General features: G+C 40.5%; 1 protein-coding gene across 1 annotated transcript in view; it reads right to left on the reverse strand.

Annotated features, from left to right (window-relative positions):
* Positions 1–23,628, reverse strand: part of COLEC10 (collectin subfamily member 10) — a 412,450-nt gene that overhangs the window by 119,369 nt on the left and 269,453 nt on the right. Inside the window, exons 4-5 of the mRNA XM_081071265.1 lie at positions 3,350–3,420; positions 2,898–2,950 (exon numbers count right to left, since the gene is read on the reverse strand). The gene's annotated coding sequence lies outside the window, so the exon portion shown is untranslated. The remainder of the gene's footprint in view (positions 1–2,897; positions 2,951–3,349; positions 3,421–23,628) is intronic.

A 23,628-nucleotide genomic window follows, 5' to 3' on the forward strand; every position in this document is an offset into this window, starting at 1 on the left:
GCAGGAAATGCAGTAGGCACATTCTCAGATGGCATCCAATGATTCCTGCCTCTTGGAATTCATGCTGTTGTGTGATACATTTCTCTTGAATGTGGTCAGGATCTGTGACTTATTTTAACCAATAGACTATGGTAACAATGATGGGATATTTCTTCTGTGATTAGATTACACATGATTGTAACTGCCATCTGGCTAGCAGACTCTCTCTCTTGCTTTCTCGACTTGCACACTTTGGTGAAGCAAGAAATTATGTTGGAGAAGCCATGTGGCAAAGCCAACAAAGTACTAAGACCCTCTTAAGACTTTCTGACCTACAGCCCTTTAGTAACTGAGCCTTGTCTCTAATCACATAAATATGGAAGTAAAACTTTTCCCAGTCATTCCTTCAGGTGAGAACTTGTCCCTGGATCGCATGTTGACTGCACTTTTGTTGGATTCCTTGAGGCAGAAGACCCAGATAAGCTGTGCCCAGATTCCTGATCCACAGATCTGCATCCAATAGGTAATAAATGCATTAGTTGTTTTAAGCAACTAAAAATTGTGGTGAGTTGTTATCCATCAATAGGTAACGAACGTAGAGAGTAAGGATAGAAGGTGAGAGAACTGTTAGGAAGGCAGAGCTGTGACCAGGTGAGAGGCACCGGTGACCTGGAATACAGCTACAGTAGTGACGATGCTGGGAAGTAGATGGATTCTGAAGGCTGAGCTCACGGTTTGGCTGATGTATCAAACATGACTATGAGAGAAAGAAAGGAGTCAAAGAAATCGCGAAGCCTTTTAGCAGAGCAACTCAAGTTACTGTTTACTGACCTAGGGAAGAGTAGAAGAAAAGAGTTTTGTATTTATTTTTTATTTCATCTTTTTTCTTTTTTACCTCTTTTGGGAAATGAATTGGGGAAAACATTGGAAATAAGAGTTCTATCTTGGATGTGCCCAGTTTGAGATGGCTATCAGACATTTCCAAGTAGATATTAAGTCTAGAGTTCAGGGGGAAGGCCCAGGTTGAGTATACAAATTTAGAAGTCCCATGACTCATCTCACATTCCCTTTGGGAGATTGTAAGAGCAGGTACCTTCGGCCCTGGAGAGTAAAGAAGAAAGCAGAACATGGTAATAGTTCTTTCCTTGACTCCCTAAAAGCCAAGAATCATGTGAAACCAGGAAAAGCTACAGAGAAGTCCTCAAATCCCACTACTGAGAATATCTGGTACCTTCCAATTTGTGGCTGGACTGGGTGAAATATAACAATAAACAAATAAATGAATGGTGAAGTTAAAAAATTTGGTTATATACCCAAAGTAATTTTTTGTACTCAAGGAAATATGGCCACCAAAGGTTAAATAAATGTTTCACATTACTGAGCATGTGTCACTTTGTGAGGAGGGTGTAGGAGGGAGACACATAAATGTGCAACAAACAAATACATTTAGTTTGTCCAGTAGTTGAGCTAATAAGCGGATGAGCTGGGAGTGTGAGTGGGGAGCAGTCAAGTAGGAGTTAAGATAACAGATGTCAGAAGTCTGGTCAAAGAATAGGACAGATGTATCTGAAAGCTCCTGATGTAATCCCGGATGTAATTTTTTATCATAGCATGTGGGTGATTCTGGTATTTACTTACTGAATGAGGCACCAAGAATTTCCCTAGAGAGTGTGACATTTCTGTGGCCAACGTCACTAGGAGATAAGATGAGGACAAATATACATGAAATTCTTTCAGGGCAACTTATGAAACATGTTATCTATTTCATGACGTAATATTGCATCATCTTTTGCATATTAACAAAGTGTCTACAGTTTTCCTGCCACTTTAAAAGAATGCTGAATGGGCCATTCAATAACTGAGAGCATCCCAAAGTTTTTTGTTTACTTTTATGTGGACTTCTGTGGTACCTCACGCACAGACATCCATCTTTACGGATGTCTTATGGGCACATATTAACTCATTTAATTCTTATAATAACTATTCTAGGAAAATCTATTTTTAATAGATGAAACTGAGGTACAAAGGGGTTAAGTAACCTGGGATCAAATAGTTAGCAAGTGCTACCACTGAAATTTTTAGCCCAGGAGATCTGACTCCATTACTTTCATGGCATGATTGTAATAGACTTAATGTTTGTGTCTCCCCAAAATTCATATGTTGAAGTCCTGACCCCAATGTGATTATATTGGGACACAAAGCCTTTGAATGGTAATTAGATGAGGTCCTGAGGGTGGAGCTCCTATAATGGGGTTAGTGCTCTGGTAAGAAGAGGAAGAAACATCAGAGCGTGCTCTCTGCACCATGTGAGGACACAAGAAGAAAGTGACTGTCAGGAACCCAGGAAGAGACACCTCATAGAACCCAACCCTGAGGACACACCTTGACCTTGGGCTTCCAGTCTACAGAACTGTGAGAAATAAATTTCTGTATTTGAGCCACCTCTTCTATGGGATTTTGTTATGGCAGCCAGGACAATATAAAACAATTATATTCTACTATCTCTGAAGTTCAGCTAGGCTGTTTTTTGAGATTAAGTTCTATGAAAAAATGATCATGTTCACATCACCAGACCCCAACACTTTCCATATAGAGGGAAAACCAAATTAGAATTACTATTTAGGATACCCTTAAAGAAGGAAAACAGTCCTAAAAGGACACTGTGCAATTGAGAACTTTGTTTTGGTAAAGAATCGGATATTGATAGCCATTATCCACTTAGGGTACTTTTTCCTACCATATGGAGCTACCTATTGTATCACTCAGGGTCCCATCAGCAAATTAGACTGAACTGTGGAAAGTTTAATAACATATTATTTATATACTTATGTGCAGTACCTTGAAAGTTTTACCACTCCTACGCTGCCTAAAACGAAAAGATGGCATGATTAATGGAACTCAGACGAAGAGAGTCATACCTTAAGATGAGATGTGACATTCAGAAGAGAAAGCCAACCATCCAGAGGTGACCCTGCAAGGAAAGGTATAGTCCATGAAGATCAGCCTCCCTGGGATTGGAGGTGGGAGGTGGGGGGTGAGGGATGGAAAGAAAACAGGCACACCTTCTTTTTGATCATCTGCCTGAGAACCTACCAAGATTAAAATACAGTGTCCCAGTCCTACAGAATAAAGGGGCCACATCCAACCTAACAAACATCCCCCCTTCCCCAGTGAAGCCTCATCATGCCTAGAGTTGACTGTAGACCCAGGTATTTCTAATGCACTGGGAATAGGAAGACGAGTAGAGAGAGACAGTGCTAACCTGGCTTGATATTTGGCCACTACAAAGTCAGGCTCCATGCAAATCTAAGAAAAAGCAAGAACTGGAAAGAGATGGGCCTCTGGGTCCAATGACTTGAGAGTATGTTACCTCTGTGACAAGTACGATCTTCGCAATCATTGGTCAAGTTGCTTAATCTCTTTGAGTCTCAGTTTCTTTGTCTAAAAAATGAGTATAATTATAGTAGTTAGTTATAAAATTATTGGGAGGATAACAAAATACGATGTATGTGAAAAGGCAAACCATGCAAAGAACCATAATGCTTTCTGATGACCTCCCAGGGATAGGAGAGCAAAAGCAAGTACTTAGTCATACCTGCCTTAGAAGGAAAAAGGAAAAGGCACAAACATTTATTGAAACTCTACCCAATGCCTCAGACATTGTTAAATGCTTAACATATATTATCTCATTTAATTCTTTGAATGCCTTCTATAAAATAGATGTTAATATTACCATTTTATAGGTAAGAAAACTGAGGATCAGAGGGATGAAGCAATTAACTCTAGGTTACATATCTTGTAAGTAAGTGATGAGGCCAGGATTCATATTGAAGCAGCATGAACTCCAAGCCCATGTTTTTTGGGGTCTTTTGTTTTGTTTTTCCATATCATCAATCCTGCCTAAAACTCCACCAAGAATACAGAAAAACTGTATGTTTCATTTCCGAGTTCTCTTGGGCATGAAGAAGAAGTTGATCACCAACTCCCTTAGAGTCCTTCCTTTTCCTTCTCTGTGAGGTGCCAAGAAGAATATGTGGAAGCCCGGAGCACTCTGCAAAGTGGCAACCAGAGCTGGGGTGTCGCTACCTAGCTCAAGTTGCTCACCGCTGGGTTCAACATGAAAGGATGTTCTGCCTTGCTTTTCAAAGTCCACCACCTCCAACACTTCTTCTCATGCGGGAGCAGGCAGAATGACAAAGGGGGGACGGGGAGGACGGACCTCTGCCTTCCCACCTAAGTGAAAGGAGGCCCCACCCAACAGAGCTCAGGCCCTCTGACAGGAACCCAGTGAGGATAATTGCCATGCTGCACCAAAAGTCATTTGTTTCCAGAAAGGGAGTGAAGGAAATAACTCTTAAATTGGTTGCCTCTCAGTTTCTTCAGAAAGCCATCCTAAGGCTATAGCTCCGGTGGGTCTCACATACCCGGAGTAGATGGATGGTAGATCAGGGTGGTAAACATTGGGTTTTATTGTGATCTAGTGGGATAGCAGGGGTTAGGCAGAATGTGAATTCATATAGGGGAACTAGGTGATGGGGTGCAGGGCAGGCCACCCCAGAATATGCAATTGTGGATTATTTCAAGCTGAAGACAGTCAAGGCCCAACAGACTCAAGAAGAACTTTTTATTTTCCTCTTCAATGTCTAAAAGAATTTAAATATGGGACTTGTAAGAAAAAATGGTTTTCACCAGAGATAAGTTTTCACATCAAAAAGACTTATCTGTGTGGCATGGCAAACATTTGTTTACCAAACACTTGCTCTTCCCACCTTTCTGTGAATTGTCTTCCTCTTCTCTGCAGTCCGGACCCCTACCTACTTCCCTTTAGCTCAGGATGGCAGATACCTCTTAACTGCCTGACTGCTGGGGAGCCTCTCAAAGACACAGATGTTTGTGGGGTTCCCACACATATAAATCTATTTTTCTCCTGTTAATTTGTCTTATATCAATGTAATTATTGGGCCAGCCAAAGATCCTAGAAGGAAAGAAGGGAAATGGGTTCCTTCCCTCCACAGGCATGACTTTCATGAAGGAGGGCCATTTTGTTGTGTGTATTAGTGACATATTGGTTCAGGGAATTCCAAGCAGAAGCATAAATAAACGGTGCCATGGCCAGGAAGGATTCGCATCTGTAGGGATGCCCAGGACTAACATAAACCAGGTTACATCTACTGTACCCATCAGACCTTTGGTTGGTGGTCAGATTAACTATTCATCACCCTTCCGTCTTATGTGAAGAGTTTTGGCCAACCTAGCTTTTCCTCTCCTGTGGAGATGTGAAACTTTTCTGATTGTTTTCCTCAGTTCTTCTGGGATGCTAGTCAATATGCAGCACAGTTGCATACAACCCAGCTGGGTTGCTCACAACCTAGCACAGTTGTGAGCTCCATGAAGCCAGGGATTCCATTTGCCCCCTCACCATGGGATTCACCTTGTGCGGTATATAGGTGGTGATCAGTAAACTTTTCTTAAATGAGTAAATTTAACATCTCCATGACCTCACCTCTCATCCAACTGACAGGTCATTAGGTATTACGTGCTTTACAGGTGATTCCAGGCAGGCTAACGTATGTGGTAGATGTAAACAACCCAAAAATGTATCAGTGGCTTGAAACAACAGAGGTTTCTTTCAGGTCAGCTGGGGGCTCAGCACCAAATCACCGTCACTCCAGGACCCCAGTGGAGGGAGAGGCCACCACCTGGAACACCGATATTGCTGAGCAGACAATGAGACTGTGGATCTAATACTAGCTCTTAAAGGCGTCCTCCTGGAAGTGGCATGTGTCAGTTTTGCTCATATTTCACTGGCCAAAATAAGTCAATTGGCTATCGCTCTTACTCTAAAAGGGGTGAGAAAGTTCAATCTCACCTAGAAGGAGAAAAGAACCAGAATGTTTGAGAACATCTCTATGACTGTCATCCACATATCGGTTTGCTTATACTTTATAATTCTGCTAGAATGCAGACACTATTATTGGTCCCACTTTTTACTTGAGGACCTCAAGGCTAAGAGTGATTGACTGAGTTGATCCAGGAAATCAAATGGGGGAGCGTGAATTCAAACCTCAATCACTTAACCGACCTGTTGAACCTTGCTAGCATCAGAGTTTGTCAAGCTCTGCAAGGGGAGACACAAGAATGTGAAGTCTCAAGAATGTCCAGGACCAGATTCATTGAGAGTCCAAAACCAAACCTCATAGACCTGTGCCATGCAGGCAGTGCCTCTGCTCTCTGATTTACCCTTTCTCTTTATTGGAAGAACTTGCGATTTCTTGAATGGGATGACAGCTACTTGTTTAAGGCATTATATACCTGCCATCAGCTCTTCCATGGCTGTTTTTAAAGGTTATCCAGCAAAGGCAATTTTTGTTATTTGCTGATGGTAGGTAATATTCAGAGAAATTATTATGAAATTCATATTTATAATAAAAGTATTCTGTCCATAACAAATGTAGCAGCTCAGACATCAGAGGATTGCAAATTCAGTCTGTGGTTCACATTTTTCCCCCCATGTGGACAGAGAAAAGTAGTTTCCAAATGCTGGGATTAAGATATGGTCTTAGCTTGTTGGGGGTGAAACATCAGTTAAAGACCTGCAGACTATTTCTGGGAAATAAAATGAGCTTGCTAAAAATAATGTGTTGCCCTATAACATCATCACAATCCTCTGCACCGATCAGAGGACACTATCGAATATTTAGATAATTTACTAGAGTGGGTAAAAATAGCCACAAAAATCTATTCCAGCCAACTTGCATGAATGAAAGAAATTATTATAAGGACCTGGTAGTTTCAAAAAATCAAATGAAAGTGAACTACCAAGCCTTTGGAAGAAATTGAAACAGTGCAGCTCTGGGGATCAGGTATACCACCCTCAGAATTCATTAGCTCCGAATACCTTTCTTTGGGGATGGAGGGGGAGGGTCTTTCCACTCTAGAGTTGATTTCCGGGATCCTGGGAGAACGGTTTAAAAAGGTATAGCACAAAGCCTATGCCTACTGCTAACAGTGACTAGCAGATGTTAACAGCTTATTATATTACTGTTGAGTGAATGAATAAATGAATGACCGAGCTCTCTGGGCCTTATATAACTCAATCAAAAATAAGAAGATTGGATTTGATTATCTATGAAGTCTGAATTAGTTGCCTGTTGTTGCTGTACCACATTCACAAATTAGTATCTTAAGAAAAACCCCACAAATTTATTATCGTGCGCTTCTGGAGGTCATAAGTTTGAAATGAGACTTACGGGGCTAAAATCACTGTATCATCAGGGCTGGTTCCCTTTGGACACTCCCGGGGAGAATCAGTTTCTTGCTTCTACCAGCTTCTAGAAACTGTTGGTATTTCTTGGCTCAAGATCTCATCACACCAACCTCTCTTATGTGGTCACAATTCCTTCCACTGACTTTATCCTCTCTCTTGCCCATATGACAATCCATGATAACCTCATTCCGAGATCCTTATGTAATCAGATCTACAAAGCTCCCTTAACCATGTAAGGTTAGAATGTGGACATCTTTGGAGGGCCCACCATGAGACCCCTGTCAATTCTAAAATTCTGGCATGCTGTCACTGCTGATGGTGATGCTAAAAACTGTGGAGAGCAACTGGTTCTGCTGCCTGTGCAGTTTATAATCTCTTACAAAGATGGCAAGGATGTCCTATGGTATATCAGAGTTGCTGAAATACAATTTATGCATCATGGGATTCTGTCTGTTGGATGAACCATTTGGCTTAAAGTCTCTGGCATACATTTGGGTATATGAGCAAAGATTTTTGTTACAGTATTTCTATTAACACCACACCCCCAAAAGGGCATTACTAGGAGAGGACACTGTCTAAAGAGGACACTCGAAAGAAGGCACTCACATGGAATTCCCCCATCCCCAGAAGTAAGTCTGACTCAGGACCATGCGAAGACATGTAGAAGACTCCCAAGCACTGAAAAGATTATTGTGCTCTTTTTCCATTTTTAATTCAAACAAACAAATCCCTAACCACAATATAAAGAGCCACAACAAATCTCTAATTTTATCTATGATAACTAATTTTATCTATGAATGTTTAAAAATATTTCTATCAAATAACTTCGTTTTAAGAATTACCATTGTCTTCTCATGCCTTTGTGTGGATACACTAAATGCATTTTTAATCTTCTTACTGGAAAGTGGAGCCCAAAATATTCCTGGCCTGCAGAAAATGACACCATCTTTAATTATCCAGGTCAATAATTCCTAGATACCATTCTATGATACCTTCATGTTTTCCTATTATCATTAAAAGGGCCTCTGGCATTCTCCATGCTAATATATGCTACCATAATTATTTAAATTAAAATATGAACCGAATATTTATAATGCCAAGGACCTAAAACAAAATCCCACCATGACTCTCAGGTTTTTAAATTTTCTATCGATTAAATAACATGTCTTTATTTATAAGTATTCATATTTTCATTTTTTTTTTAAATCAAACATACTATTTAAGGGAGCTTCTGAGTAGCCTGAGAAAATAACAGTTAAAACTGAACAACTACTTTATGACAAGCTACCAGCGAATACTTTGTTTTTAATCTTATATGTAATACATAATTTAATCCTAAAATTACTGCAGGCATTATTATACTCATTACAAGATGCGTAAACTGAGGCATACAGCGTGGCTACTCAATATAATGCAGATCACACAGCAGAGTTGGTCTCTTAACCATTATCCCGCGCCAATTCCCAGTATTACCATACTGGTTAGGTATCGTGGTCGGTCGTCAGATGGAAGAGTTACCTCTAAAGCCTTTGCTTTTCTCACTATTTCTTTTCTTTTTGTTTTTGAGGATAAATGTATGACTTCCAATAGACTAATGGTTTGAATGCGACCCATACATCAGAATAACTCAAAGAACATTTCTAAGTATGTTCGCCAACCCTAGAGATTCTGATTTGACGTGCCAAGACAAGTAGACACCTCTGTGTAGGAAAAAGCTCCCGATGTAACGCTAACGTGGACTCCTGTGGAAGAACCTGTACACCAGGTCTTATTAGATACTGAAAGAAGTGCAGAAATTGCATCCTTACGTTCAAGGAACTAGAGGAATCTAGGAATTCCAAGTGGTTAGAAAATTGATCAACAAAGTCATGTAGCATCTCCACAAAGATTGTGAACCTATTCTAGGTGGAGAGAAAAATTTACAGCAGAAATGTGGTACGTGGCTTGAGACATCATAGCAAACACTATGAAACTGGAAACCTTTAAAGATGAGTCAACTGCCTGTGGTCCTTTGTGGTCCTTTTCTTTGTGTTAGGGCATGCCTTTGCATTCATGAGAAGAAAGGTAGGGTGGAGTGGAACAAAAGGATAAAACTCCAGATTAAAAAAGAAAAAAAAAACACTGCGTATACATTGTGTTTGATGTTAAATAGGCCCAGTTATTTAAAAATGGAGCAATCTCATCCAAGAAAGAGCAGTGGGAAATAACGCCATAGCTTTTATTCATCTCTAATGCTTTCCGTTCTCCAGGCAAGCTGTCACATTTCTGCAAAAGGGTTTAACTGGCTTAAACGATATGGAGAAAAGTCATTTCAAAGGATTAGTGTGCTGTGGCATACTCATACTGATTTTGAAGTCTCTCTGCAGTACTTCATATGAATTATTTAAAATAATTCACCCCCTTTCAACACCATGACTCCTGTCTTCTTTTAGTATCTATGAAATATTGTTTTTGTTGTGATTATTTTAGTGAGAAGACAACTTTTTGGCTTTCTGTTTTGTTTGTACTTATGAGAAAGGCAAAGGAAAAAATTTTTTTAAATGTTAATGTCTTCTTGTCTCTATAGTCGATTTTTAAAAATGGACTAATTTTGTACCCTCTTCTGCTTCCTTGTTGTGAGTTTCCATGTGTAATAAACAGACACTGAGTACTTTATTAGGATCAACTAAATTTTTTCCATAGCCCTGGGGCCATTTTACACTCTTGTTTTCATTAGAACACCACACATGGTGTTTTCAGTAAACTTTCATTCCTAGGATTTGGTCTTTTTCCATTGAACTCAGATTTTTCCCTCATTTGCTTTTAGATTACATAACTGTTGCCAAATTAGACATGGTTTTAAAAAAAATCACCACTACCTCTCCTGATGTTGAATTAGTATTTTTGTTTAGCCATCCCAGAGAGAAAGAGCAATAGTCACTTATTCAAGTGACAAAAAGTTATTATTCTTTTTTCATCCAGTCATGGCCTGGAAAGAATAAACTGATTTTACTACTCATTTGTCTTCACTGACATTGATTTTTCCATGTCCCTGACAATGATCCTACAATCAACAAATATCAGTTGAATGCCTACAATTCAGAAAGCAAAGGACTGTGGCAGGGTCTGAATGTGAGCTCCATTAATAACTCCCCATCCTTCTTTTCCTGTTTTGAAGACTGTTGGAGGCTTACCCAGCCACCACACCATTCACTACTTCCCTGCTTGGAAAACACACTTCCTCCTAGCAGACTGCATCTGCTACCCAATATGAAGGCTGTAAAGGCTAGGCATATACTTTCTTAGCCTCTCTTGCATTTAGAGCTTGGGCATGTGGCCCAGCCATGGTCACTGGGACCAGAAGGGGGGGTCTGCTGAGACTGGGGTGAGAAAGGAGAAAACAGGACAAGAAGAACATGGTTCTTTTCTGTGATCAAAAGGATTTTTGATCACAGAAAAATGGCCTCTTTTCAGCCTTTTTAAATATAGTTGTCCAAGAAACCATGCCAAGAAATTTGGCAGCTATCTATCATGCAATCATGAGGGGGAAAATGTAAGGAAAAAAAAAAAACACACAGTATTCTGAGAACAAGAAGAAAGGTAGAAAGAGCTCAATTCCTCAGTCACATTTTGAGCCCTTGAACTAAACCTGGAATTTCCCTGCCTCTGTACTTTATTTGGGGTAGAATAATGACTGTACTTCTTATCAAATCTCTCTTTAGTTGGGTAGTCTATATTTTGCAATCAAAGGCATCCCAGCTAATATACCTGCCTAATTCTTCTTCCTTCAAAATTCCACTGAGACATCAATGACCTAAATGGCATCTTTGATCCACCCCAGAGCTCCCCCACTTTCATCCTTACCCAGGTGGAACAAAGTGACCCTGACTTTCAATTCCAATGTTACCCTGGCACATAGATGCTTATTTTCCTACAAGCAGCTGAGATTCTCAAAGCTCCCTCATCCACTAGCTCTCAAATCCAATGAAATAGTGTGTAGTGGATGTGACCACTTGCCCCATCTGTTGGCGGTAGGCAGGGTTAAGTGCCTTTACTAAAATAGAGACTTTGCTCACACTTAAGGTAGACAGTGATAGTCGTTGAAAGTTCAGAAGCAGAGGAAATTCAAGGCTGCATTATATCGAAGTCATTAATGCATCAGTATCATCCTCAAGACCATGGATACCTTAAATGAATACTATTTGTCATCCTTTCTTTCATCTTAATTCCTCCAGGGCCGTGCAGAAAGTTCAGCAGCTTAGCCCATAGTAGGTCCTCAATAACTGTTTGTTGACATAGAATGATAATTACAGAATTCAAATGTTAAAGTTCAATGACCCCTTAGAGAGTCTCTAATATAAGAACCTAATTTTACACTAAAGGTACTGAGGTCTGGAGAGTTTTATAACTTCTCCAATCTGGAAAGTGGAGCAGACCTAGAACTAGCACTCAGGCCTATTATCTGTTAATCCATTACCAAGGTGAATACCTTGGTAATCTAGGTGGACCAAAAGGATATCTACACAGATATAACTAAAAATGCATGCAGATACAATTAGTGTGCACTGTTATAAGAGGGGAGACAATGTTTTGGAGTAGGATGGTCAAAATTGGCCATTATATATTCCAGGCCGCATAGCAGTCTGGGTTCTTGGTTTCTCTGGCATCACTGTTCTGATGTCAGACTGGAGAGGCCTTCTCTGACGTTCCACTCTAAATTTGGACACCACTTCATTTAGTGTCTCAACAGCACCTTACCATTTTCACTTCTCTTACCTTCCCATGTAACTCTGCACATTTGTTGATGTGCTTATTTGCCTGCCTATTTGTTTAATTTGCATCTTGTCCAGGAGGGTAAATACCATGTCTATTCTATTCTTCACTCTATATGCAGCACCTCTTATAGCTACTGACACTTTATATCCAATCAGTCATTAACTTATTCAATGACGTCCCAACTTATGGGGCTACAAAGAAGAAAAAAGCAGACAAAAATCCTTGCTCTCCTGGAGCTTATATTCTACGGAAGAAAGAAAGAAACTAAACAATAGAGAATGAGCAAAATATTTAAGGAATTTCAGATGCCACCAATTTGAATGCCCTGTGACTTTTACATACAAAGAAAACGACAACACAGACTTTGCCATTCCATGAATTCCACAGATTTTGCCATTCTTAACCTCACAGGGACAAAAATATGAATAAAGGAGCATCTCAGAATTGATGAAATATAGTATATTGCGTGTTAGATGATGACAAATGTTAAAGTGAAAAATAAAGGTAGGCAAGATATGTTGAGAATTAGGTATGGAGAAGAGTATCAGAGAAGAAGGTAGTTGTGCAGAATTGATAATATTAATCAAGAAGCAACCTTGTATTCACATAGAATTTAGTCACCATAGTGGTAGATATATCCTAACCCCAGGCCGACCATCATTTGCTGTGTGGGCTCACGCAATTTTTGGAAAACGGGTATTATAAAATGTGACATTTGAGATAATGTATGGAAGAGACCCTAAACTTAATGGATATTCAGAAAATGGTAGCTTTTGTTACCTATATTGTTTTATTCAGTAACTCTTGAATTACATTCTAGTTGACTTCTTGTTTGCTTGTTTGAACTTGTGGACACTCCCCTCAACTTGCCAGCTCTGGGCTTGTTCCCCACTCTATGAACTCCCACAGCACTCATTTGTCATTTGCACCTTTAGTCTCAACTTGTAGCCTATCTGTCTCCCTTGCGAGATTACAAATTCCTTGAGCAAGTGAATCCTGACTTAGTCACATCTATCATATCCATAGTGCAGTACTCTACACCTGGAAGATTCTTATACTATTTGCTGCCTGAATGTAAGAACAAATGTGTTTGGTAAAGGGCCTCCCAGGTACAAGGAAAGGTTTCATTAGAGCCCCAATGAGGAATGCACTAGGCGTCCATCCAGTCACTGAACAACACTGCTTTTGAGTGCTAACTGGCAAGAATTTCAGAGGACACTGCTGCTGCCTGGAACACACAGGCATGTCCCATGGCATTCACAGGTCAGGGCTTTCCCCGTTACCCTAGCTAATCTCTACCACCCGCAGTTTACTGCTTTCAGCTGGATTTGGATGTGCTGCTCCGACAATCCCTTCCACACTAAGCTGTTCAACTAGACAAGGTTCTGAAGACCCAGCAAATATTTCTCAGCATTTTGTATGGGTGCCAGAACTTGCATCCACCGCTGCCCCGTGGGAGGGCTGGCCTTTAGGTAATGCAAAACAACAGGGGGATGATGGGTTTCCCTTCCTCAATTAGACAAGTACACCTTGGGGAGCATGAGCTCAGCTGCAGGCCCACTAGCTGACTTGCCAACCTGTAAACTCATGTCTTTGAAAATGACCTAGCTCTTTTCATTTCTTTAGAACTGAGTAGGGCATTAAAAATGTGCAAAACCAAGCTCCCCATTAAAATGCTGAGGTCTCTCTAGGCAAAAATAACGTTCTTCTGGCTTCACAGGTCAAGAAACCATTAGAAAGAAATCATTTCAGCCACCCAAGGATGGCCTCGTGTCCAGCACCCACCGGGTGCCAAAACCAACACCATTCTGACGCAGATGGGTAGCCAGCCAGAAAGGGAAGAGCCCCTCTCTCAGACTCTCCCTGTAGCTCTGTCCTGGAAGTGGAAGATGAGAGGAGAGGAAGACAGGCCAGAAAATCAACAAACAGCAACACGTCTCATAGCCAAGCCACTCAGCCATGGCAGAGTCCCTTAATGCTGTTGACTAGTTTTTGCACCATGCAGAGGGGGGCCAGCCAGCCTCTGTATCAGATAAGTCATCTGTAGTCTTCCATCTTGGCACCTACCCACAGACCTCAAATAATCAGGCCAGGAAGAATTCTAACAAGAGTAGAAAGTACCCTGTAGTCTACGGAAACTTACCATCAAATGAGGGATCATGGCTTGAATTGAGGTAAGCAGAAACAGCTAGTAAAATATGGTGGACTATGGAAGTTTTGAAAAGGTCTGGAGTGCAAACTTTTGTTTTAATTTTGAGTGCATCTCTTAGACTAGTCACCGGTCCTCTCTGACTGCTAGATTTCTCATAATAAAAATATCAATCATATTTTAACCTATCTACCTATCAGTTATTGGGAAGGTCAAATTATTAAATGATCAAATGATATTTTGTTGATTTAAAAGTACTGTACAAAGGTTGGATTTTATCTTATGGCTTAAATTATAAAATAGCAGGGTCTATTTAAAAATATGGCAACATGGATCTATTTTATGAATAAGGACATCATTCTTATTACATCTTTTGACACAGTTACAGTAGGAAGAAAAGCAGATTGGTCCAAACAAGTAGTTTTGCAGAGTGGTCCACAGGTGGTCCATATGGACCCCTTCCTCCTAATCCTTCTCTGGATGTGAACAGGACAATCTCTTGATCTTTCTGCTTTATTTGTAATATGCGTGACATGGCTAGCCAAATCTAAGGCAAAAGTGAGGCAATGAATGACGCCTTTATGTATTGTGTAATCTTGCCCTAAGGAAAAAAATAAAGTATGACCTGTACTTTTGAAAGGGTAAAATGGTTCACAAAGGTGCCGTAGCATAGTTCTGATCTGGCTGAGAAACCTATTGTGCCTCCCCTGTCCAGAAAGCAACAGCAACCACAGCATTCAAAATCACCTACACTTTTCCTTCAGTTCCTTCCTTTTCTGCAGCTTCCGTACCAATGACAAGGTCCTCGCTCACCTGTGCTGCTCACCACCTGCCCTCACTTGGGACCACGCACCCTACAGCACCCATTCCTCCCCGGCCACCATCACCATCCCCACCAACCTCTGGGCCTTCAATAGCGCTGTCTGGAATCCATTTCCTTCTCATATCTGCCTCTCCCAGGCCTGCTAATTTTTCAAAGCCTCTCTCTTTCAGGAAGGCTTTGCAGATACTCCCGCCACCCCTGCCTGTCCCATTTCAGACGCATCCTTTGGACTCCCTAAACTCCTAAAGACCTCATACCTTACTTACATCATTATGCTTTCTGACCTCCTGTACCACTTCTTCTTTGTAACTTTTTAAAAAGCATGTGTAACAGTATAGGCCAAGCTCTGATTAAGAAATGGGATAATAATCTCCCAGGAGGCAGGGAAGACAGACCCGTGGACACCCACCTCCTGTAGGTTTCAGCAGTGCTTAGCACACTTTGCAGGCACTCCTGGACACATAGGATCCAGTTGATTTGACTGCCATGGTTGCCAGGGGATTTTCTGCTTTGAATATCTACTTTATACTTTTAAACAGGTAGTAAATGTAGCATGAACATTCTTGGAAACTATAAAATCTCTCAATTCAATGGCCTAAACAGCCATGTCCACACAGCGCAGGGTACAATCATTCTCAAGCAACACATCAGTGAATTCAATTACAGACAGGCACTGTTGTTTCTGGAGATCTCACTGCTTGCTAAGTGTTGTTCTTAGTGCCTTGCATATATTCTCCCATTTAATATTCAGAACAATCCTAACAAGGGAATATTGTGATTAACTCCTCCATTGTGTAGATGGAGAAACTGAGTCACAGAAAAATGAAAGGACACCGAGCATGGCAGCAAGGCTTCACATGTAAGCAGTCCAGCTTCAGAACCACAGCTATACTGGGCTCTACTATCTTTAGTAGATAGCTCTACTATCACTTGGCCTCATTTGCTACTAAACTGACAGATGTTCATCTTATGTACCCTAAGCCTTATCTTAAATGGGTGGAAAAAGACAAGGCCACCGAAAAACCCCCCTTCCACACTTCCCACTGTGCCTGCCCATTAGGACTTCTGCTTTTGTATGCCTTTCATCTCCTCCACATCTAACAACCACTAAAGAAGCAGCGGAACTTCCTTCCAATGTCAACTGTGGTAAGTACCAGCTTGTTTGGAACCCAAGGAGCGACTGAATCAGTGACTGTTTGCTGCTCCCTCTAACAACTCTCTCTTTGAGATTCCAGAATGACTCAATCACACCTCCCACAACTGCCAAGCAGAATCAGCTGCCCTGAGAACTGAGCCGTTCTGAGAGCACACAGTTGCAAAAGGAGAGGCCATTTATAGACCTGGTGGGTATAATGATGCACTAGCGAGGGGAAAACAATCCCCATTTCTAGAACACTGAAAATTCAGGATCATGGTCTCCTGGAGCAGAATCCAGGCGATATAAATATTGAAACATGACAAATGATGACACAACAATATTTGTATTAACCAAGGTACAACATCTCTTCGCAACTGAGCAGCAAAAAGTTTCATCACATGTCAAATCAACTTCCCTACTGGGACCATAGGCCATGAACCTTCTGAAATTGAACACAAAATGTATGTGAGCCTACATGTACTTTTCTTGTGGGCAGAAGACCTGCAGCTTTCATGAATTTTGAAGCCCCAGCGATGAGGCTGTCTCTTGCCGTGAAACGGTTCCTGCTGTACAACGACTAGAATTAGAACCACTGTCATCATTTCTAGGCCCAGCCTTTGTCTCACTATGCGAAACGCTCCCAACTGGTCTGGTTTAGATGTTCAAGGAGGCCTTTGCCTCTACTGGACCTTGTCCCAGCAGAAGCAATGTGTCCTTTGAGAGAAGATACGACAGCACAGATAATGGCCTTCCTTCCAGGAAGTTCACTGCTCTCACCTGCCCAATTCTCACCGACTGCGGTGTGGCGCCTAAAGAAATAGGAACCTTAGAAGTCCATTTCATGTACCTGAGGAGGAACTGTGATGACAGAAGCTGGGCCGCTTTCCATGTGCACATTGTTTATATTCCTCCCCTGCCAAACCCCATCCTTTCATCCTTTCTCTATAGTCTAAGCTATTTCCTGCACAGAACACTTTTTCTCTGTCCACTTCCTTGTTCTGGATTCCTGTTATTATGTCGGTAATTTATTTTAATGTTTAGGCACAGCATGCTCCTCTGCACACATTAGTCAGATTAATTTACCTTCTACATATAGGTAGGCACTTGGTCAGAATTCCCACTTCCCGAAAGGTGAATTAGCATTTCATCAGAAGGTCTACCTTCCAGGGATTCAGCCCTGTCCATCTCCCAACAATACCAGAGACTTTCTCACTTAGCATAATTGCAGTAAAATGGGCTCTCCTTAGTGAAATTACGGGTATTCAAGGCATGAGACTGGCTGAAGCATGCATTCTCAAAGGGACCAATATAATCAGCACGTGGGCAAAAGTGGTAGGGGCAAAAACAGTGTGAGCTTCATGACCCTCCAAAACACAACCCTACCCCCCCCAATCTTATACCTTAATATTTAATTTCTCTCCTTAAATTAAGTTATATTAACTTAAAAATTTTCTCCTTTGGGGGCAATTAAAAAAATGTGGAGAAATACCAGCCTAAAGTAACACCCGCTGTATCCCTGTAGGAATACAGAATGTACCCAATTCCTCACCCTTTATTTTTACGATTGGTTAGTATGATGCTAACTGTGGACTTGTCACAAATGGCCTTTATTATGTTGAGGTACATTCCTCCTACAGCTATTTGTCGAGAGTGTTTACCAGAAAAAATGTTGAATTTTGTTAAGTGCTTTTTCTGCATCTGTTAAAATGATCATATAATTATTATCCGTCATTCAGTTAATGTGGTGTCTAGCATTGACTGACTGATTTCTGTATGTTAAACCATCCTTGCATCTCAGGGATAAATCCCACTCAGTTATGGTTAAGATCCTTTTAATGTGCTGTCAACTGTGGTTTGCTAATATTTTGCTGAGGATTTTTGCATCTATATTAATCAGGGATATTGGCATGTAATTTTCTTTTCTTAAAAGTGTCCTTGTCTGGCTTTGGTGTCAGGGTAATGCTGGCCTCGTGAAATGAGTTTGGAAGTATCTTTTCCTCTTCAATTTCTTGGAAAAGTTAGAGAAGTACTGGTATAAATTTTTAAAAAAATATTTAAACTCACCTGTGAAGCCTTCTAGTCTTGGGCTTTTATTTGTTAAGAGATTTTCGATTTTTTTTGATTACTGATTCAATCTCCTTACTAATAATTGGTCTGGTCAGATTTTCTATTTTTTCCAGATATAGTCTTGGTAGGTTGTACATTTCTAAGAATTTTTTCTTTTCTTTTTTCTAGGTTGTCTAGTTTGTTTGGGATATAGTTATTCATAGTAACCTTTTATGATCTTTTGAATTTCTGTAGTAATAGTTGTCATACTCAATAGTAAAAAGTTAAAAGCTTTTCCTCTCAGATTAGGACCAAGACCAGGGTACCCACTCTGACTACAGGACTAGAAGTCCTCACCACAACAACTAGGCAAGAAAAAAAAAAGCACCAAGTTGGAAAGGAAGAAGTAAAAAATGATTTCTGTTTGCAGATGATATAATCCTAAATATAGCAAACCTTAAAAATCTATTAGAACTCCACCAAAAGTCTATTAGAACTAATAAATTAAAAGTCGCGGGATACAAAAGCAACAAATAAAAAATCTGTTGCATTTTTATACACTAACAATCAACTATCTGAAAGAGAAATTAAGAAAGCAATCCTCTTTACAAACGCATCAAAAACAATAAAATACTTAGAAACAAAATATTTTTAGCATCAGTGCCCTACGTTTGACCTCTCTGAACTGACCTGTATTCTAACTCTGATTCTAGGAATACTTGTGTGCCTGACATCCTACCACTGGATATTGTCACATTTGTTTAAGGTCAACCTATAATGCAAATAGTGTTCAGAAGACCAAAAATTTGATGAGAACTGGGACTTCAGCAAAATGTACATTCACATTGTGTGACAATTTGGGGTCTGCTCGCTAATAGATATCTGTACCTACAGCAGATTTTGATCTAAGAGGAGCTAACTCTCATCTATTTTTAACTGTTGGCTGCTACCAAGACATACCAAAGACCTAATCATTCTGCAGGAATGATTAACTTCTAGCTTTAGAAAACCCTTAAACTTATTATAAGCAGCAGAGCTAGTAGTTAAGAGCCCAGACTGACCAGACTCAAATCCATTTACCTGCTTGATTTTGTGCAAGTTACTTAACCCTCTGAGCCCTAATCCTCTTTGAGTAAAAGAGGAAAAATAATAGTATCTATAATATGGAAGTTAATAAATATAAGACAGTACAGTTTCTTAGACTTTACAGGCATTTAAAATGTTATTATTATCATTTTAGGAACCATTGAACTTCAAGTACCTAGAAAAATATGTAGAAACAAACAAAAATGTTAACATTCTTGTACACTAAGCATAAATGTCTCCTTTTGTATATCTGTTTTACCATTTAGTTCTCTCGTATCCTTCTAACATGTTGGGCACTGACTTCAAATTTAGGATCCAAGGAAATATCCCTTATTACACAGCACTTTAGGAATAATGAACTCTTTCACATACATTATCTGCTTAGTATCCTTATGAAGTATGGACAGCTTCATTAAGTAACTAGAATATTCATTTTACCGCCTGAAACTCAGAAGGCTCAGAGAAACTAGGTGACTTAATCGAAGACACTTGGATATAAGTGATGGAGGTAAGACTCACTCTTCTGCTTTTCAGGACCTAAGCATTTGATGATGAGTGTCCTGGTGACAATTACCTTACTGCTTCCTGTGGTCTTCCTGCTTCAACTCTAGCCACATCACTACCACCAAAAATGATCCTTTTGCATGTATATCAAATCAGTTCACTCACATCTTAAGACATGACAACGGTTTCTCACTGTCCTTCAACTAAAATGCCAAATCCTTACCCTGACCCTCCCGACACTGCAATGGTCTGGCCTTACTCACTTCTCTGGCCACATATGGCTTAAGTGTCGCCTTGTTGGTTTAGCGCTAGCCTCACTGACATGTCTCATCTGGATTACCACACTTACCCCTATATCTGGAAGGAAGGCTCTGACTGCACCTCTGGAATGGGTAGTGTTCTCAGCATTCTATTGTCTGATCAGAAGTCACTTTCTTCAGAAAGCCCTTCCCTAAGAAGCTCAGCTAAATGATCCCTTCTTAGCCACACACCATCACACATAACTTGTGTTATGGACTTCAACTCTCTTATCACTCTCTGAAATTGGCTTACCACCGTTGTAAGAGTTTATTTCTAGGTTTACTCCATTACTTCCTCCCCAACCTGACTGTAAGCTTCAGACGTGCGGGGACTATTGCTGTCTCTATCAGGGGTACAGTGTCTGTCATCTACTAGGTACCAAGTAAATACTTGTTGAATAAATGAATGATAACTTACTTTTCTTGTACGGAAACAGATTTTCTTTCCTCCTTTTGTTAATGGGTTCCCTCCAGCTGATATTAAATAACTTTACTCCCGTCTTGAGAGTAATATTCACCTAAAGATGCTTTTTGAAGTTAAGCCCTTTATAGGCAAAGTTTTAATCCAGGAAGTACTTCTCTCTTGCTGGCTAGTTTCTCTGAAAACTATCTCATCAAAACCTGTTTCTAAGGGCTTGTTTTAGTTAAAGGAGGGGAGTTTCCCAGGTAAACCTGCCTAATTGGCTATTAACTAAAGACTTCTAAGGGTTCTTATCTATTATATTTTCATTAGCCAGGTGCAAATTGTATGGGGGTTAGGAGAAGGGGAGAGTCTTTGAATTGACACTAGAAATGACCAAATTACCTGAAGGATTTTTGAAGAGGAACTCGAAATGAGCAGGCAGTATACTCTCACACCCTTCTGACATCAACTTTTATTTGTTCAGAAACCTCCAGGTGAGTGGTTGTTTAGGAAGTGCATCCCTGTTTAATTAAGGAACCGATTTCTTGGGACTGAATAAGCACCAGATGGGTATCTGATTTTCAGGAAACCCCGGCTGAAGTCACTAGAGCGATCGGTAGGCAAGGTCAAAGTGTTTATAAGCAGGGAGTTACGTCTCTGCCTCTGGCTGTAGAGAACAACAGAAACTCTGTTATGGTCTGTTGAGATTGTTGTTTCTTTTTCCCAGCTTCCCCTCACCCAGAGGTATCATGAATTTGACATCGTCCTTAATAGAAATTCCGAAGAGAAAACTGTGATGTGTGTTACACATAAAGAAAGGTTTGACCTATGTTTTCTTCTGTTCAAGTGGGCAGGGTACACTATGCTATTTAATGTAACTGAACTCTTCCATGAAAAGATTTCATCAAAGAATGAACAAGAAGAATTCCTTCCTGCTTGTAGCCTGCCAACCTCACATAGTCAGAGAACTGGAATCTACAAATGGGTGATGTGTTTTAGAAGGCAATGCAGGCATACATTTTCGCTGCCTGAACTATGGAGACTATTGTATCAGATTGAAAAGGCAAAAGAGAGTCCAGAAAAAGATGAAGAAAGAAATCTGAGGAACATAAAAAGAGGGACATTGAAATTCTATATACTTAACGTTTCTTGAGCATTATGTAGCAAGGATTTGGAAAGCCTACATCCCCTTGAAAATGAAGCATGAGGTTCCGAGTCCTAAAAGAGGAGGGTAGAATTTTGTTACTATGGATTGAGTGGTGCCCTGCCCTAAATCCTAATGTTGAAATCCTAACCCCTACTGTGACTATATGTGGACACAAGACTTTTATGAGATTACAGTTAATGAGATCATAAGGCGGGAGTCCTAAATGCAATAGGATTGCTTGCCTTATGAGAAGAGGGAGAGAGATCTCTAAACACACATACAGAAGAGGTCATGAGGTCGTGAGCACATCTACTTACAAGCCAAAAAGAGAGGACTCACTAGAAGCTGGCACCCTAATCTCAGACTTTCAGCCTCTAAAACTGAGAAAATAATGTCTGTGGTTTAAGCCATCCAGTCAATGGTATTTTGATATGGTAGCCCCAGCTGACTAAGACATATTTCCACCCTCCACTTCTCTTGATGGGCTGATAGCAGTTGCTACGCCCTGAATTATGAATGAGGCAGCTCTTTATAGATCTCAGTTTGAAAGACCAGACTTCCCACTTAGAGAACACAGTGCTTCTTCCCGTGTCATGTGACATGGGTTGCAGGGAGTAGCATTAACTTACTTTAGTAGTAGCATTTGTAAAGGGGCAGTGGGGGCCTGATGAAATGCAAATTGACCCTCCACAGTACACATATTAATACTATTTTTGAATTTTTTGCCATATGCAGGCATTAAAAAAAATTTTTAAACCTACTTAAGCTAATGAAAATACTTTGCAATTTATGCTGTGATTCTTAGCTGAAGAGGGCTTTCTCTTGCATGTCTATGTTTGGACCTATGACCCTGAGAGGTTGGCAGGGAGATGGTCTGAGAATTTCTGCTCCACAGAAGCTAAGATGATCATGTCACCATTGTGCTGAAAGCCCTCCAGTGCGATCTCCACTATCTTCTCACTAGGTAACATACTAATTTTACAGAAGTCTGGTTTAGAATCATCAGTCAGGTACTCCTAACTGTAACTTATTTCTGTATTCCTAACAGAACAGAAGGTATTCCTAACTGTAACTTATTTCTTTCCGTAATTATACGTAATGGCATATTCATCATATAAGTATAAATCTTGACAAAGGTTGATAATTATATATGCGTGCGATTATTTGATCAATGCCAGCAGGCGATGAAAGGCTTACTTCAGTGGGTGAGTGACAATGCTACAGTCACACTGCCATCATGTGGGGAGCCATAACTAGCACCCACTGACCCCCGGTCCCACACTTTCAAGCAGATCCTTAAGCAGTTGGTGGCTTAATCAGAAAGGGCTTCGACTACACAACCTCGTCTTCCTGTATGTTCTATTTTTTTTAAAAAAGCAAGTCCACGTCCATTTCTGCACATAGTTCACCACATCTTCAAAGTCAAATAGCTTTTGTCTGGAATAGTAACACAACTTAAACTGTGTTTTTAATGAAGAGACTGGCAAACATGAATGCAATAAGGGAACAATCAGTCGGCTCCCTGCATGGTATTTCTCCTGCCGTCCTTTTGTTCCTCTCCCTGTGAAATCAGACGAAGCTTCATTTTACTAACAGTGTAACAACAAGGGATATGGTCTTGTTCTTCATAAACATAGCCTCAGAACGTGTATTTCCCAATTTCAGGTGAGGGAGCTTAGACGTAGGATGTTCTAGACGTTCGATCAATCACATCAGAGCCCACTGCATGCCTTGTCTCCCAAATGACCTAACTGGATCCCCATCCTGAATTTCAGGCATTTCCATTATGACGGTGATTATAAATGCCTTTCTGCATCCAGGGTATCGCTACTGTGCTAAAGAGTGAAGTACTTCCCTGGGGGAACTCCCAGTATTCAGGCAACATTTCTTTAAGCCTTTGGAGTGGATGGAACGGGGGCAGGGACGATCGGAAATACGGGCAGTGAACATGTGTTTGACATGGGGTCTAACTCGAAAGAATTCAGGGAAGAGAAGATGAGAACTCTCTGATGAGATGTCACCTAGAAACTCA

This window comes from Rhinolophus hipposideros (assembly GCF_964194185.1).
Source record: "Rhinolophus hipposideros genome assembly, chromosome: 13".
Classification (NCBI taxonomy): domain Eukaryota; kingdom Metazoa; phylum Chordata; class Mammalia; order Chiroptera; family Rhinolophidae; genus Rhinolophus; species Rhinolophus hipposideros.